The 15,083-nt window shown below is 39.6% G+C and overlaps 1 long non-coding RNA gene across 1 annotated transcript; it reads left to right on the top strand.

The window, feature by feature from the left end:
* Window positions 1–985: 985 nt before the first annotated feature.
* LOC141740110 (uncharacterized) lies at window positions 986–14,625 on the top strand. Its single transcript, XR_012585884.1, has 4 exons — window positions 986–3,111; window positions 3,510–3,555; window positions 11,993–12,041; window positions 14,385–14,625. It is a non-coding gene; the product is annotated as an uncharacterized LOC141740110 (long non-coding RNA).
* The last annotated feature ends 458 nt before the right edge of the window (window positions 14,626–15,083 follow it).

Here is a 15,083-nt window from a genome sequence, read left to right as displayed (position 1 = left end):
ATATGCCATGATGGGGCCTATTTCCCCTAAAGCGTGTCTCTTTCTGCTTCGCTTCGCTGCTGGCAAAGAGCACTTACAAGTACTTTTCTGTTATTTTCACCAGAGTAATCTTAGGGGCTGTAATGGCTGATCTTACAGACACCTTCCTTTCCAGAGCGTGCTGTTCCGCTTACACAGAGCTGGGTTGCTCTTTGTCAATATTCTGCATTTAAAGTCATTGGTTTCAGCTTCGCCAGTGGCTCAGCAATCTTGATCCCATAGTGAATGGGAAAAACACTACAGAAAGGGCCAGTTCTGTCCTTCCTGTCATGAGCCAAGTTTTATTCTGCAGCAAGGCTAATCTGCAGTGAGAGAAATTCAGACATAAATAAACAGGGATACAAAAACATTGCCTATACAACTTTGACAACAACTGAGAAATAGCGTTAAGAGACGTGATGAGTTAAATATGTGTTGTAGATTTGTAATACCAGGGCTCGTTTCTCTGTGTCTCTCTCTGTCTGTCTCGCTGTGCGCAGCCTGTCTCCCTGAAACTGGAAATTAATGTGTTGGATGGGCTGTCTTTGACATTCATTTTCATCATTCCCACGCTTAGCACCCCGAACCAACTTTCTGATAACGAAGTTCATTTTAGAAGGACATAGTGGACTTTTGTACATTAGACAGTCTAATTTGTGTGCAAGACTAGTACTGCTTACCTTATGTTTGTTGTAGCAGCCCTGCCAGATCTGCAGTGGTTAGTGGTCTTGTCAGCATTTCCATTACAAATCTTGGTATTTTAGGGCTTAAAACACAACTGTTGTGTGTCAGCAGTGGTGCTGCTCAATCCATGCTTAGTCAGCAAGAAAATGATTTTACAAATTTTACATTTAAATTGGTTTAGCAGTTTGGTTCTTTCATCGCAGATGCCTCAGAAATACAAAACAGCATGGGGAAATGGGAAACAAGTACGTTTACAAGGCTTTTTTTGCAAAGCTTGAGTCCTGAAGGTGGCTTAATTGCTCCTTCAGTCTACCAGTTTGTGTGTGGTTGATGTGTTTTATTCTATTAACATAGGCATTTCCTCTATGACAAGAATAGCTAGACTGGAGGGTTTGGGTGGCTCAGTAATGACAACCTCACTGACAATCGTTTCCCCATTGCTAAGATTTCTGTGCTCACCTGATGATGAGCAGACTTGCACTGTTCAGATGCCAAATCTGTCCAGCTTGCTTCATTTCATATGTGTGAAAGTTTGCCTTAATACTCAACTTAGCGAAGGGGTATTAAAACTGGACATCCCTGAGCATTTACTTCCTCTAACAAATCTTCAGTATTGGTTTTTTTCCTAACTTTGCTTTAACTTCCAAAAATGTTGACAGGCCCCCATGCCTAACCTAATAGAGCAGGTTCACCTTTGTTTTACCCTCAGCACTACCTTCTGTTTCTCACAGAGAAGGGTTTCATGGAATTTTTTCAGCATTGCCATTATTTCTGCTCAAGGTACATTACAAGCCGCTGCCTTGCTGCTGGCATGTTTTTTTGGGCTGTAGGATGGTAAAGGTTTCTGTGTGGGGCAGCTGGCCAAGTCAGCGCTCCAGGCAAGAAGCCAAAAGGCTGTCTTCTTTCTAGTGTTGCCACTTTCTTTCCTTCCTGGTACAAGATCTCCCTTCCTCTCAAACTGATACAGAAAGACTATCAGAAAATTAATCATACCTCAGGTGTCCTGAGGAATAGACTTGATTTCCCAGTCACTAATGTGTGAAAATCTTACACTGGAATAATGCCATATGTCAACCTGTGGCAATATCAGGGAAATATTGACAGCGTTTCGTTAATGAAATGTTGAGCTTGAATGACCTGTAGGCTGAAAATCCAGGCTACATAAATTTAAAATAGTCTCTCAGCTATCATTTGATCTAGGGTTTCTGCATCAACAAGTATGTTGTCTCTGTGGTCAGCAGAAAAAGTAGTGTTGCGTTACTGTAAGAAAAATCTTGCTCTAAGACTAAAACTGAAAAACCTCTCACATCATTATGATAGTAAGGAGGGACTTTTTAATTTTGTAGGGCCATTTTTTTTCTTTTGTAGCCCTGTGATAGGGGCCTCAATAGGACCTCCCCAAATAAACTGGACATACGGGTGCATGCCACGGAGTTTAAGCTCCTCATTGTGAATTTCTCCACTGATTATATCACGTGTGTTTCTACAATTCATGGCAGAGTAACCGTTATAAGCTAAAAATTATGGTTACAAAAGTATTGTTTTCCAAAGATTGTTACTAACAAATTTTACCTGTGTGTCTTCAAAAGGGTGAAAAAAAGAAGCCATGAGAAGCCAGCATAAGAAGTGCAAATTGAGCAACGCCACAGAAATATTAATTAAAAGAGGTTAATTGGGTTGGGGCAGGGTGGTGGGAAATGCTGTAATCCTCTGCATTGCCATGTGATGTTATAGTGCTTGATGATTCTCAGCCAGGAAAAGAAGGGCTTGGAGATTACAGCATGGAGGAGGAAAGACAAAGTAATCAGTATTTTCATTTCTTAATATTTTCCCACTTTCCAATGGGAGGGAGAGCGCTTGGGTAGCCTGCTTTAAAAAGAGGAGGGTGTGCATAGCACCAGGATCTCTCCAGAGTGTGCCAGTCATGTCTTGTGCAGTAAGTTCCTGAGGCCAACCCCAACAGGGTAGCCGGGACGGTGAAATAATTAGCATAGCCCTCAACTAATAAATATGTTTAGAGAGGTTCTTTCTAATTTTCGGCCTTTCTTTTGAAATTAATTTCCCTTATTTGCAACTCTTAAGTGTTTTGACTCTGTCTTTGATAAAACAAAGTAAGCTCACTCTTTTATCCTCAACTTCTTTTTCTTAGTGACCTGATAAACAAGAAGCAATAATCTACTGTGTCGTTCTCCACTACACTACAAAATCCTGGATGCTGAAAGGAAACATTCAGTGCAAGAGTTTTCCAGAGAACTGCTTCTCTGCAAATAATAGCTAACAACATGTAGACGGCATGAAACACACAATCTTCGTAATCTGCCACCGAGATTCAAATGTGGGTTAAGAAACATTTAATCCACCACAGTTGTGTGAAAACTCCATCCAAAAATTGCAGAAATTTAATAAAAGGTGATGAATTCTGAATTGCATGTCATTTATAAGAAATAGTTAACCTTCTCAGAAACCATCCCGTTTTTTGTCAAAAGTATTTCAGCATTTTCATTTAAATCAATGTTTATGGACCCGTAAGGCCAACTTTTTTAATGTAAAAGAGTTAATATTCTTCATTTTCTTACTTGCAAATTTCTGTTAGAATTTTTAAGATAAAAAGGTTTCACTGTCAGCTATTGGTAATGCTGACACATGGCTTTATTTCAGTATCTTATAGTGCTTGGATGACAGCTGGGATGTTCACAGTCTGGACAGTAGAGCATTTTCAGTCCTGGTTGGAATGCCAGCAGAGAGAGATTTCATGCAGTATTTTTCTGAGCAACTGATATTTTTTTATTTTTTCTTTTTTGTGGAAGTGGTGGGCTGTAAAATGATACTTCACAGCAGAGATCATTGTTGTGGGTGAGTAAAATGTTGGTTCTCAATTACCCAATACTATAGAAATGCAAAATCCCAAACTAAACAGCCGGATTAAGACTAACAATCTAACAGGAACCTGACTCCCAGCAACACACAAGAGCTGCCCTGCCACATCTTGATATATATGTATATATATATATAGGGAATTAAGCAGAGAGTGACAACTTAACTTGGAATTTGTTTTCCCTTTCCTCTGTCAAATTTGTTAAGTTTCTCTTAACCCTTCAGTGCTGCCAACTGGTGTTTTGTCAGCTACAGTTTTAGGAGAATGTCAGCACATTCTCGATGATTTTGGTTGCCATGGATAAGTGTATTTCTTTGATTTTTCTGGGACATTGTGTATTAATAAACAGGGTACTTCACTTACTTTGTTATACGTATTTCATTTGTGCAGCCCATTCATTCCTTTTAATTTTCATAGAGCAAGTATTGTAGAGTGTGGGGCCACTTTAAGGACTGTCAAACTTCTGCCAACCTTTAAAGGTCAAAACCAACTGTGACACCTACAGTTCAAATGTAATTAGTTGGAGATTTACTAGGATTTTATGCCAATCTCCCAGTACCTTAGGAGTGACACAGTATGTAACCTTCTGGGATCCCAAGAGAAGTTCAGGTGGATGTGAGGATAAACAGTAAAATATACTAGCTGCCACGCTGCACCTTTTAGCAAGTCGTCAGTCTCTTACACTGTGCAAGGAACACGAGTGCATTCAGTATTTTTTTTAACACAAATAACCCGCCAGTCTCCGACATGGCCACCTAGTACAAAGTTGATGTATTTATGTAAAGCTTAGCTCATTCTGTATGTTCTTGGATCATTAAACTGAAGGACTCGTACAGTCGTGATTTTTAATGAAGCATGTTTGAATAATTATGCTAATTTACAAAGCACTAGAATCAAATCAAGTGATCAAAGTTTTCATGATTACTATCGTGTTTTTGTAACTCCCCCCATCACTGATTTCTGGATAGATTCTAGCCCTGGCTGCTTTTTTGTCATTTATTTAGAAATTGCCGCTAATCAATGCAGAACATTAAAAAAAAATTTGCACTAGAAAAGAAACACATTTTGCATTATGTCTCTATAGTGGACTTTGTATGAGTTTGAAAGTAATATAGCTCCAACAGACACCAGCCTAAATGCAGTCTACAATCAATACTGTATTCTGCCTTGACAGAAAGCTGAATTTTTATCTGTTAAACGTGTGAGCTTGGGGCAGCTCTGTGTCTGAAGTGGTTTAAATCTGAAATGTGATGTGCTGCAAAGAAAGTTGATTGACATCTTTGTTTATTGAAAAGTATTACACGAACAACAAAACACGGCCAGATACAGAACACTCCATTGCAAAGTGCAGCTGTGTTATTTTTCAATCCTATGTGTTCTGCCCCTTTGATGCCTGTCTGATGTAATAAAACCGCAGGATATAAACCAAACAAGAATCTTCTTTGATTCGATAGTAAAAAATTTGGACAAGGGTGAGATACGGAGATGTATAATGGTTGCAGGGGGTTGGTGAATTTCTTTCAAAAAACAGTTGGTTTTTTCATTTAATGTTTCAGAATTTGAAAATAAATTAGGATACATTTAATAAGCAAGTTGTCTGAGGCTGCTGGAAATATTTTTAAATATGCACTGGAAGAGGGGAGAAAAGAACAATGATGACTAATCTTAAAGCATTAAACATGCAGAATACAGAATTAAGTTACATTTAAATTTCATGTTAGAATAATTATGCTGTTCATTGACATTTTCCCATGTTTTATTAAATCTTTATTATGTCAAGGTAAATAGAGGTTAATTCTGCTGTTACCTCTCCCAGTAAAGTATTATCTTTAATCTTGCATTAATAAAATAGTAGTAAATTGCACAATGGGGGTAATCACCATAGACTAATTTAGACCATTCTAAAATCTTGTCTTTAGAGTACAGTGGAGCTAAAAATAGATGTCACAAGAAAACATGAAGTATAATGTACCTTAAAGAAAAAAGTATGTTTTTTCACCTTAAGAAATTTGTAGCTATGTTTCTTCAATACGTTGACTTATTGGTAATATATATTACAAACTTACAGCTTTGCTCTTCTTTCTCAGAGTTAGTTTGTCCTTAGTTACTGCATAAGCTCCTTTGACTTGCCTCTTACACAGCAAAAACTCTTGAGTAGAAGTGTTTGTCTTTAGCACTTTATATTGTAGAGTCCACACTTTGAGCATTTTTCCATGGTCAGCATAGAACGCGAAGTCCCACGTCCTTGATTCCTGTGCGTCTCTCTTCAGTCATAGATACCTAGTGCTGCTCACCAATGCATTTCCAAATCACAACGGCCTCAAAGCAGGGAAGAGTCAGATGAATCAGTCTTTTTCCATCAAAGCCACATCCAGCATGCCGAATGGATTTTACAATTTTCATGTACTTTAAAGCCAACAATAGGAAACTGTTGCTTGATGACTTGGGTTGGATGCTTTAATTTCGTATGACCTGTGGACAAATTCTTCCCCATTATTATTCAGTAAATTTACAGAATCACAAAATAACAGGATGGCACTTTGAGAGATTGTCTGGTCTTCAAGGTTGGTCAGACAAGATTTCCCCTCTGTAAATCCATGCTGACTACTTCCAATTACTGTCCTATCCTTTATACATTTGGAAACGGTTTCCACAATCATTTTCTCTGGTTTGTTTTTTTTTTTGTTGGTTTTTGTTTTTGCCTCAGGGACTGAGATGAAGCTGACTGACTTATAGTTCCCCAGATCCTCCTTACCCTTCTTGAAGATAGATGTGACAGTAATTTTCTTCCAGTCCTCAGGAACCTCCTCTAGTTGCCATGACCTTTCAGAGATAATCAAGAGAGGCGTCACAATGACATTGCCCAGGCCTTTCAGCACTTGTGTATGTCCAGCTTCTTTACATGATCCCTAGCCGTCCTCCTCTACTGAGAATCAGTCTTCCTTGCTCCAGATTCCCAATATTCTCAGGGACTTGGGATTTCTGAGAGAGAATGTTACCCGTTAAACTGGAGGCTAAGAAGTCATTGAGTACCTTGGCCTTCTCTGTGTCCTTTGTCACTAGGTTCACTGCTTTATTCAGCAGTAGGACCAAATTTTCTTTTATCTTCCTTTTGCTGCTGATAGCCCTTCGTGTTGCCCTTTATGCCCCTCTCCAGATTCTACTTCAGATGGGCTTTGGCTTTTCTAAACCCAATTCCAACTAATTGCTTGGACAGTGTCTCTAGGGCTCACCTGTCCCTGCTTCCACCTCTTGTAGGCTTCCTTCTCACATTCCAGCTTAGTCAGGACCCCTGATGATATCTTTGCTTGACTGCTGCACGTTGGGTTGTAGCATTCTTGGAGGTTGTACCATGAGCTTGGAGGAGGTGATCCTTGAAAATCAACCTGGGCTCTTGGACCCATCTTTTCTCCAGGGCTGTATCCCACAGAATTCTTACAAGCTGGTCCCTGAAGATGCCAAGTAGGGGATGCGTGGAACTCTGTCTAGGGATGAGTGAGTAGCCAGCTGAGACTTTATGAGTCACGAGTAGCATGCAGACCAACATGAACAACATTGTAGTGAGTGTCTGCTCTCCTGAAGACCAGGGTTATAATTTTGCTTCTTTTTGCCCTGTTCCCTCCCATCATGATCCTGAACTTCACAATCTCATGACTGCTGCACTAAGGCCTCACTTGACTTTCATACCTTCAGATCCCTGACCAATTCTTCCATGTCTGTAAGTATGAGATTCAGCAGAGCATCTTCTTTCATCAGCTCTTTGACCACACGTATCATGAAATGGTGGTCTGGAACCTCCTGGATTGCTTGTGCCGCACTGTGTTGTCCCTCAATTTTGTTCTTCCAGTTGTTTCCCTGATCAGGTTGTCTGTAGCAGACACTCACTACAACGTTGTTCATGTTGGTCTGCATGCTACTCGTGACTCATAAAGTCTCAGCTGGCTACTCACTCATCCCTAGACAGAGTTCTATGCATCCCTGCTGTGCTCTGTCATACAAGGAAACTCCCCCTCCTTGCCATCCTCTCCTGTACCTCCTGAACAGCTAGTACCCACCCATTGTGGCACTGCAGTTGTGTGAGCAATCCCACAACATCCATGTCATCCCAGTAAGTTCCTAGCCCTGCAACTGCATGCACACCCCTAATTTCTCCTCTTTGTTCCTTATGCTGTGTGCTCTCTGTGCATGTTTAGATGCATGTTATTGTGTGGTCTGCCAAAACTTTTTAGAAGTTTTTTCTTAGCCCTGAGCAAAAAAGAGACTTCCCAACCCAGAAAAAGACTAGTCTGTGCATGCACAATTTTTTTTTGGTGGTGGGGGGAGCTTCATTCAACTTAAAGGGATAACATGCCTTTATTGTAGTTTAAAGTGCATGCTGTGGTGTTTTAGTGGTTTCTTTATACTCCTATCATTTTGTTTGTTATTATTAGCTTTAATCTTTGTTTTCATCAAACTACAAAATTCCCCATGGAGTTTTGTCAGGCTTGCATAACAAATCATTCCTCACATTCTCCCTGCACATTGCTTTCCCATTGTGCTAGCTTCTGCGTAGTCCTCCTCAGACCACAAGTAAGTAGATGGTCAGTTACGTTTTGCCATGAACTCTATTTCATTATCTGGAGTGTCCATGAAGTTATTATTTTAAAAGCATGGATGTCAATAGATCTGTAAAAGGAATTTACCAAGCGGCTTCAGTGTCGGTAGGAAAGAAAGAACTCATTTTGAAAGTGCTCCTGAGAACCACGCAGAGAGTGGGCTAATTCTGTACTTGTGTGCTAGTACAGCAATATGATCAGAGCACTAGAGGAGATTTGCTGTTGCACCCAGGACTAATTTTCTGGACTTTCTTCCAGTGTGTCTTTTCAGGGTAAAACCCTATTGAGAAGCGCCTGAGTATCTAACCAAAGTTACGCAGCTAAGCTTTGAGAGATGTCCGGCAAATCAAATTTCAAAATAAATTGTTTTTGAAATAATAACATTACAGTGAAAATTTTTTCAGCCCTGCGTGACTACTCTGAGTGGTTATAGGGTGGTGACATGCAGTCTTAATTAGATATTTCATGTGCAAATTCTTTGCAATAAAAATGGAAGTATGCGAGACTTGTTAGGATCCAGGCTTATTCTCAGACTTGAAATTCAGACATTGCATATCGAACCTTTTAATAAAAAGCATATCTTGTTTGTCTCAGATTTATCCTTCTAATGCATGAACTCGCACCATTATATTGAGCTGCACTATAGCATTGAAAGACAAAAAGAAGTGGAGCTGACACAAAGCTTTTTGAAAGAAACTGGTTGAAGCTTTCTGTGTTTGCCCCAGCTTCTCTTTGGCATACAGGAACGGTTCACACCTGAAATTCAAAGGCAAGCCCCTGAGATGTGAACCGACTGAAAGGGAAGCAAATATTTGCATAAATCTCCAAGAGCTGGTTGATATGGTCCCACTTTTCTTTTTTTTTTCTGGCTGTGGGGTGACCTGAAGCAAGATTTTGCTTGTTGGACATGTTTTTGGGCAAGGAGCCGTTTCCCTTAGTGTTTTACAAGCTCTGGTGCCAGAGAGGTGGTACATAAAGTCTCAGTAAGTATGAAAGCCATTTTTAAAGGGGAAATATTCAAAGCATGCAGGAGTCTCTAAGCGTCTGTTCCAGGGACACATTAATGCATTTGAAAGGATATTAAAGCTTAACACAGAGGAAAAAAAAATCCTAGTGGCAAGATGTAAAACTCCTTAACAGAATTACATCCAGAACTTTGTATATTTGATCTGAAAAAATAAATCATCTTACAGTTGCTCACATTAAAGCTGCATGTCGGTTTGGGAGCTTTTAGGATCTTGGACAGGTTTCATCTTTCTGGTTCACGTAAGCTGTGTGTGTATTTGTGCAACTGCTGAACCTCAGATCAGGATTTCTGGTGACCCCACGCACTGTTTCAGGATTTGTCTAATGTGCAAATTTAAGACAATCATTATGTATAGTAAAAAATTATTATCCACCTTTTCCCCCAGTACTCAGTTGCTAATAGCGGTCATGGCTTGATTAAGAATCCTTCTCAGTTTAATGCCTCCAATTAACTCGCATGGTTTTGTGGCTGACTTGATGGCCTAGATAAAGCCCAGGCTCTTCTGAGAGAGATACCAAGCTTCATTTCTGGACTGGGGGATAAGGGAAGCCTTGAGCTGTGATTCAGCCCTACCTACTGGTGGATTAGGAATGTCATTCAGACTTGAGTAACTCTAGACTCTTTTTAGGAGGAGGATTGGAGTAAGATGCAGAAAAGTGGAGCACTGAGACAGAGTGAAGGCGTCTTGCGACAACCGCGGTGGCTTGAGACCTGCCGTGGGCTCATGCCCTAGGTTCTCTCCAGTTGGTACATCTGAAAGGAGGTGAAGGGCTGGTAAAGCCCTTCAGATCAGAGGCAGAGGCCATGCCTAGCACATTCCTCTGTTGGCTGTTGGGCCGTTGGCTCCAGAAGCAGGCAAATCCTAGAAGACATGGTATTAAAATCTGTCCTCTGAGTTAAGGCTGATTTTGGTGCAAAAATCAAAAAATGAAGATTACGAAAACCAGGTTATAGAAAGAATAAGCAAACCAGAAATTTATCCTTGGCCTTCTGTTGCCTTGGGCCTGATTTAGAGGTTACAGTGAACTCAGAGGTGAGGGGACAGATGTACTATGGGTAGAAAGCCTAAGTTCTTTTTTTAACTTAAGCCAAGGAAACATGGACACTTTGAAATGGCAATCTCTTGTGCTACATGAAATAAATATGACAAATGAAAGGGAAAGAGCAAACTGATTACCCTAATATTAAGAGCATGAAGTGGAATTTATAAATATCTTTGCGTGTTCAACGCTCAATCCTGCACAGGGCATGTTAATGCTTGTCACAGAATGAAATTCATCTAATCAGAATGGAGCCTTTGAGATGTTTCACACCTGCAAATGCATCAAGTGGCTAAATCTTACAGAGTCTTTCACCATGATATGACCTACATATCTCATTACAGCACCGTCTTTGCTACTTTTGCTACAGGAACATTTGCATGGACAAAAGCATGATTACTCTCATATATAACGAATGATAAAATGTGTGCTACATTTAGATGTAGTATCTGACTTGGGTTGTCATTTACACTTATTCTTAATTCAGGGTAATATTTAATATCAGTGGTTTAAGGATACTTCGGCATTTCCACTCCTAAATATTGTGTTTTCAAATAAAAGTTGTTGGTGTCTTATGTATAAGCACAATGCTATCATTAAATAGGAAAATAAAAAATATTTCTGTAGGTAAACGAAAAACAGTTATAAATCCTCCTTTCTTTTTTAGACAGTGGGAAATCTGTAGCTATCTAAATGCTTCTGAGTGTTAACCATTTCTGAATGCTTAATGTTGACTGCTTTAATGATGATTGTTCAGTACCCATACAAATGTTTTGGCACCAACTAATATCTTGTTTGTTTGTGTGGATATAATCTGAAGGCTGAAGCAACATCTAATAAAACTGTTTTCACTCAGAGAAGCATATAGGCAGGAAAAGAATGCTGTTAAAGCACACAGCATCCAAAAAGAAATTCACCACAGCCAGTAATGAACATACACCTCCTTTATTTGACTTCAGGTAAATTTGTTGTGTTGTTTATAAAAGTGTCATTCAATGCCTCTCCCATATATTCTAGTATACAGGTATGGTCTATGATGAAATGTACTATATCTGGTCTTACTGCTGCAACATTTTATTTAAAAATATTCCTAAAAGTAACTCAGAAGAGAGTAGAGCATGGCAAAATGTGGAGATCTGTGTACATATGCACATCAGGACTGTAACAGTTTCATATGTTTAACGCTCCTGGTGAAGAAAACTCCTAGTTCTGTCTCCAAGGTCACCAGTGTCATTTTTAGGGCTAATCAGCAGGGATTTAATGAAAAACCTTTTGTCCTGCAATTGTCTGGGGTTCAAGTCAATCCAACCTTTCTATGTGAGCATTATGCCACTGATGCAGGACTCCACCCAGCTAAACCACTTGCCGGAGTCAAATAACAAGATGCAGATGGCAACAAGGGGATTTTTTTCTTTGCAGCAAAAAATTGTACACGCACATCTGCATATAGGTACATCCGCATTTAGATATGTGCACATATATCTGTATATATCACACAAAATCATATGCTTCTTACACATGTTGGTATTTAATATGTTTTTACAGTAAATGAAAGTAACAACTGCTATGAGTTACTCAGCAATTGAAATTAATGCGCTGTTCTTCTACATTTGGAATAGACAGGAAGTATAATAATTAGGTAGGTTTGAGATTCAGGATTCTCCAGAATGTAGACTATTTAACTACTTAGTATAGTGTACAGAAATTTGATGTTATTGTACAAATATATGCATATCTATTTTCTTCTTTCTAGTGAGGCAAAGACACTTGTGGTCCCCAAAGGAGATCTGGTTTTTTTCCTGGTATGTTCGACTATTTTTAGCATTCCTCAGTGGTGCACCAAAAGGGAGAATTATTTTACCTCTCTGGGGGCCTGTGAATTTCATGCAGTGTGGGCTTCTGTGAATAGAGTTCAAAATGTATTAGAAAAAAACCAGCTTAATTTTTACAGTAAGAGGTTGAAATATTGAACTGCCCTACTGCGGCAGTGTGAAGCATCCCACAGATAACTGTGGGGGACTGAACTCCTAGGAGCTACACAGAGTATAATACTATTTACTGTTTTAATTGCGGCAAGAAGTCGTTTCCTTTGTTGGAATCTGTACTGGCCCTTAAAATAGAAATAGGGTAATACTTCAAAATATTCTGCTTAATGTATTTTATGTCCCTAATTTAATGTTTTTACTTTCAGATTTGTTTGTATTCAAAATAGCAGTAATTGGCAGCTGAAGTTGAATCATAGCATCTGGGTTGTAGTCTATTCATGACATCAGTGTATTTTTACTGCTTGTAAACATGCCCTCAGATCCTCACAAAATGTCACAGAATTTGAATAACTAGAAAAAGCAGAGAGAATTTATGCTGCCTTTGCTCCAAACACTACACGCTGCGTATGCCGATGGTGGGGGTTGAGTTTGTGACAACCTGGCCCAGAGGAAAGGCTTTGAATGGGACTTCTTATACGAACTTCAGACTAGTGGAGACAAAAAGAAGAAAGACTTTGGGGTTATGACTGAGTATGCAGACTGAGAAGGAAAAAGAGGTGTTTAGTCTGAGATAGGTGAAGAGCCCTTTCAGAAATTCAGAAGGATCTCTCTCTATTGTCTTCAGAGGATTTTATTGAATACTACGGGTTTACTACATGCCTCTGTCAACTGTTTAGTCACTCTGACGATGACATTTCATCCTGTGAGGGTCGTACCCCGGAGACTGAAAGACACTGTTCTTACAGTGTAAACTAATAGACTTATTACTGGTTTGGGGGCTGTATGCCAATGTTTTGGCATTTTATCCCCCAATATCCTTTTTCAATTTATGAAGAACAGTTTCATTATAAACCTCAAGGCAAATATATAGAATCATAGAATCATAGAATGTGTTGGGTTGGAAGGGACCTTTAAAGGTCATCTAGTCCACCCCCCCTGCACTAAGCAGGGACATCTTTGACTGGATCAGGTTGCTCAGAGCCTCATCAAGCCTGACCTCGAAAGTGTCCAGGGATGGGGCCTCCACCACCTCTCTGGGCAACCTGTTCCAGTGTCTCACCACCCTCATTGTAAAGAACTTCTTCCTAATGTCTAATCTAAACCTACCCTGCTCTAGTTTACAACCATTGGCCCTCGTCCTATTGTTGCATGCCCTTGCAAACAGCCCCTCCCCAGCTTTCTTATAGGCCCCCTTCAGCTACTGGAAGGCCGCTATAAGGTCTCCCTGGAGCCTTCTCTTCTCCAGGCTGAACAACGCCAACTCTCTCAGCCTGTCCTCATAGGAGAGGTGCTCCAGCCCTCTGAGCATCTTTGTGGCCCTCCTCTGGACCCGCTCCAACAGGTCCGTGTCCTTCTTTTGCTGAATATATATACATATATTCAGACCTACATGTGTACTAAGCAGAGGATCTGGCTGGGCAATTTAAAGGGGAGCCAGAAAAGCCAGCAACTCTGTATATCTTGGAGCCCAAACTCCTTAATGGAAAGAGGCACAGTCGCCGCACCACACCAGTCTAATACTCCAGGCCAGGATGAAGTCCTTGAGGCATGACAACAAGCAATTTCAAACCGGCCTCTAGCAGGCGAGAAACCAGTGACAAATATGACGCATGTAATGACTGCTTTGTACGCAGGCAAAATGCAGGACATATTTATAACTAAAGGAGACATCTGATTCTGAAGTGTGTTGAAAACCTGAAAATTTCTTTCTTACTTGGTAAAATATTAGGGGTTTTTTGGCTGAAAATGGCATGAACCTTGAAGGAAATCCGATGAACTTCCTTGGTCATTTTCAAAAAATATTCACGGTGAGATATTTCCTCATGAAAATTTCCTCTAACCTTGAGGCAAATTTGCAAAGTGGAAAGCAGTGCAAATTTAGTAGCACCTTAAACTCCAGGTGTATCTTTCATTAATCCTGTTAAAAGCTGTTTTGATCTGGCTGAGTTATGAGGCTCTAAGGATGTCTTCTTCAAATGTGTGTGTTGATCCTGAACTAATCATTTTCCTTATTAATCTCTTGAAACGCCATTTGGGTTCCTGGGTTAGCTAAGCTAAACAGAGATTCATATTCAATGCATATTCCCGCAGTATTCTGTTGGTTCTGGCTTGTGTAAATTAAATGTATTTTTCCTTTTTCCCTTTGTTTTTTTTTTCCAGGCAGATATAATTCAGTGACGGCCATGAAGAGTCCTGTGATATCATGAAGTCGTATAATAAAGAGCTTTTACTATGTACCTTCTGACTATCTTAGTTGTCTTCTGCTTATTTGTCTGTCTCAAATGGACTGCTTCTGAAAACCTACTAAGTACTCAGAAATTTTAAAACTCAAAACTCTTATGGAAGTGTTTCCTAAAGAATATTACATTGTGCAAAATAAGCGAAATTCCTGTCTGGATAAGTGTCAGGTTTAAGGTCAAATATCTTGCAGCCAGATCTCATCTGGAAAGGGAAACGTAGATAGTTAATCAGTATAAATCTGCATCTCTCTTAATTCTGGTATAAATGAAGTAGTAGAGAGCATGGCCCAGAAGTCCAAGTATCATACAGAAGTCTGAAATTTTCCCTTTTGCTGCCTGTTTCTATCATTGGAACGTTACAAGATATTAGACCTTATAATAATACTGTCTTATATAAAGACGTATTAGGTCACTTTTAGAAACCTTTATAAAATATCATACTTCTATCTGCAACTCTGGGGTGCTTAAGAGAGAGAAAGAGACATAGAATTCATTGCCAATAATTCCTTAAAAAAATTAACCTCCTTTAAATGGTTTTAAAAGATATTTTGAAATAAAGAGATATGAAAATATCCATGTAAAACAATTACCATTTGCTGTTTCCCTATGACCTGGGGTT

This window comes from Larus michahellis, chromosome 3 (genome assembly GCF_964199755.1).
Source record: "Larus michahellis chromosome 3, bLarMic1.1, whole genome shotgun sequence".
NCBI lineage: Eukaryota > Metazoa > Chordata > Aves > Charadriiformes > Laridae > Larus > Larus michahellis.
The sequence above is the reverse complement of the archived record's forward strand: the minus strand, read 5'-3'. Positions and strand labels throughout refer to the sequence as shown.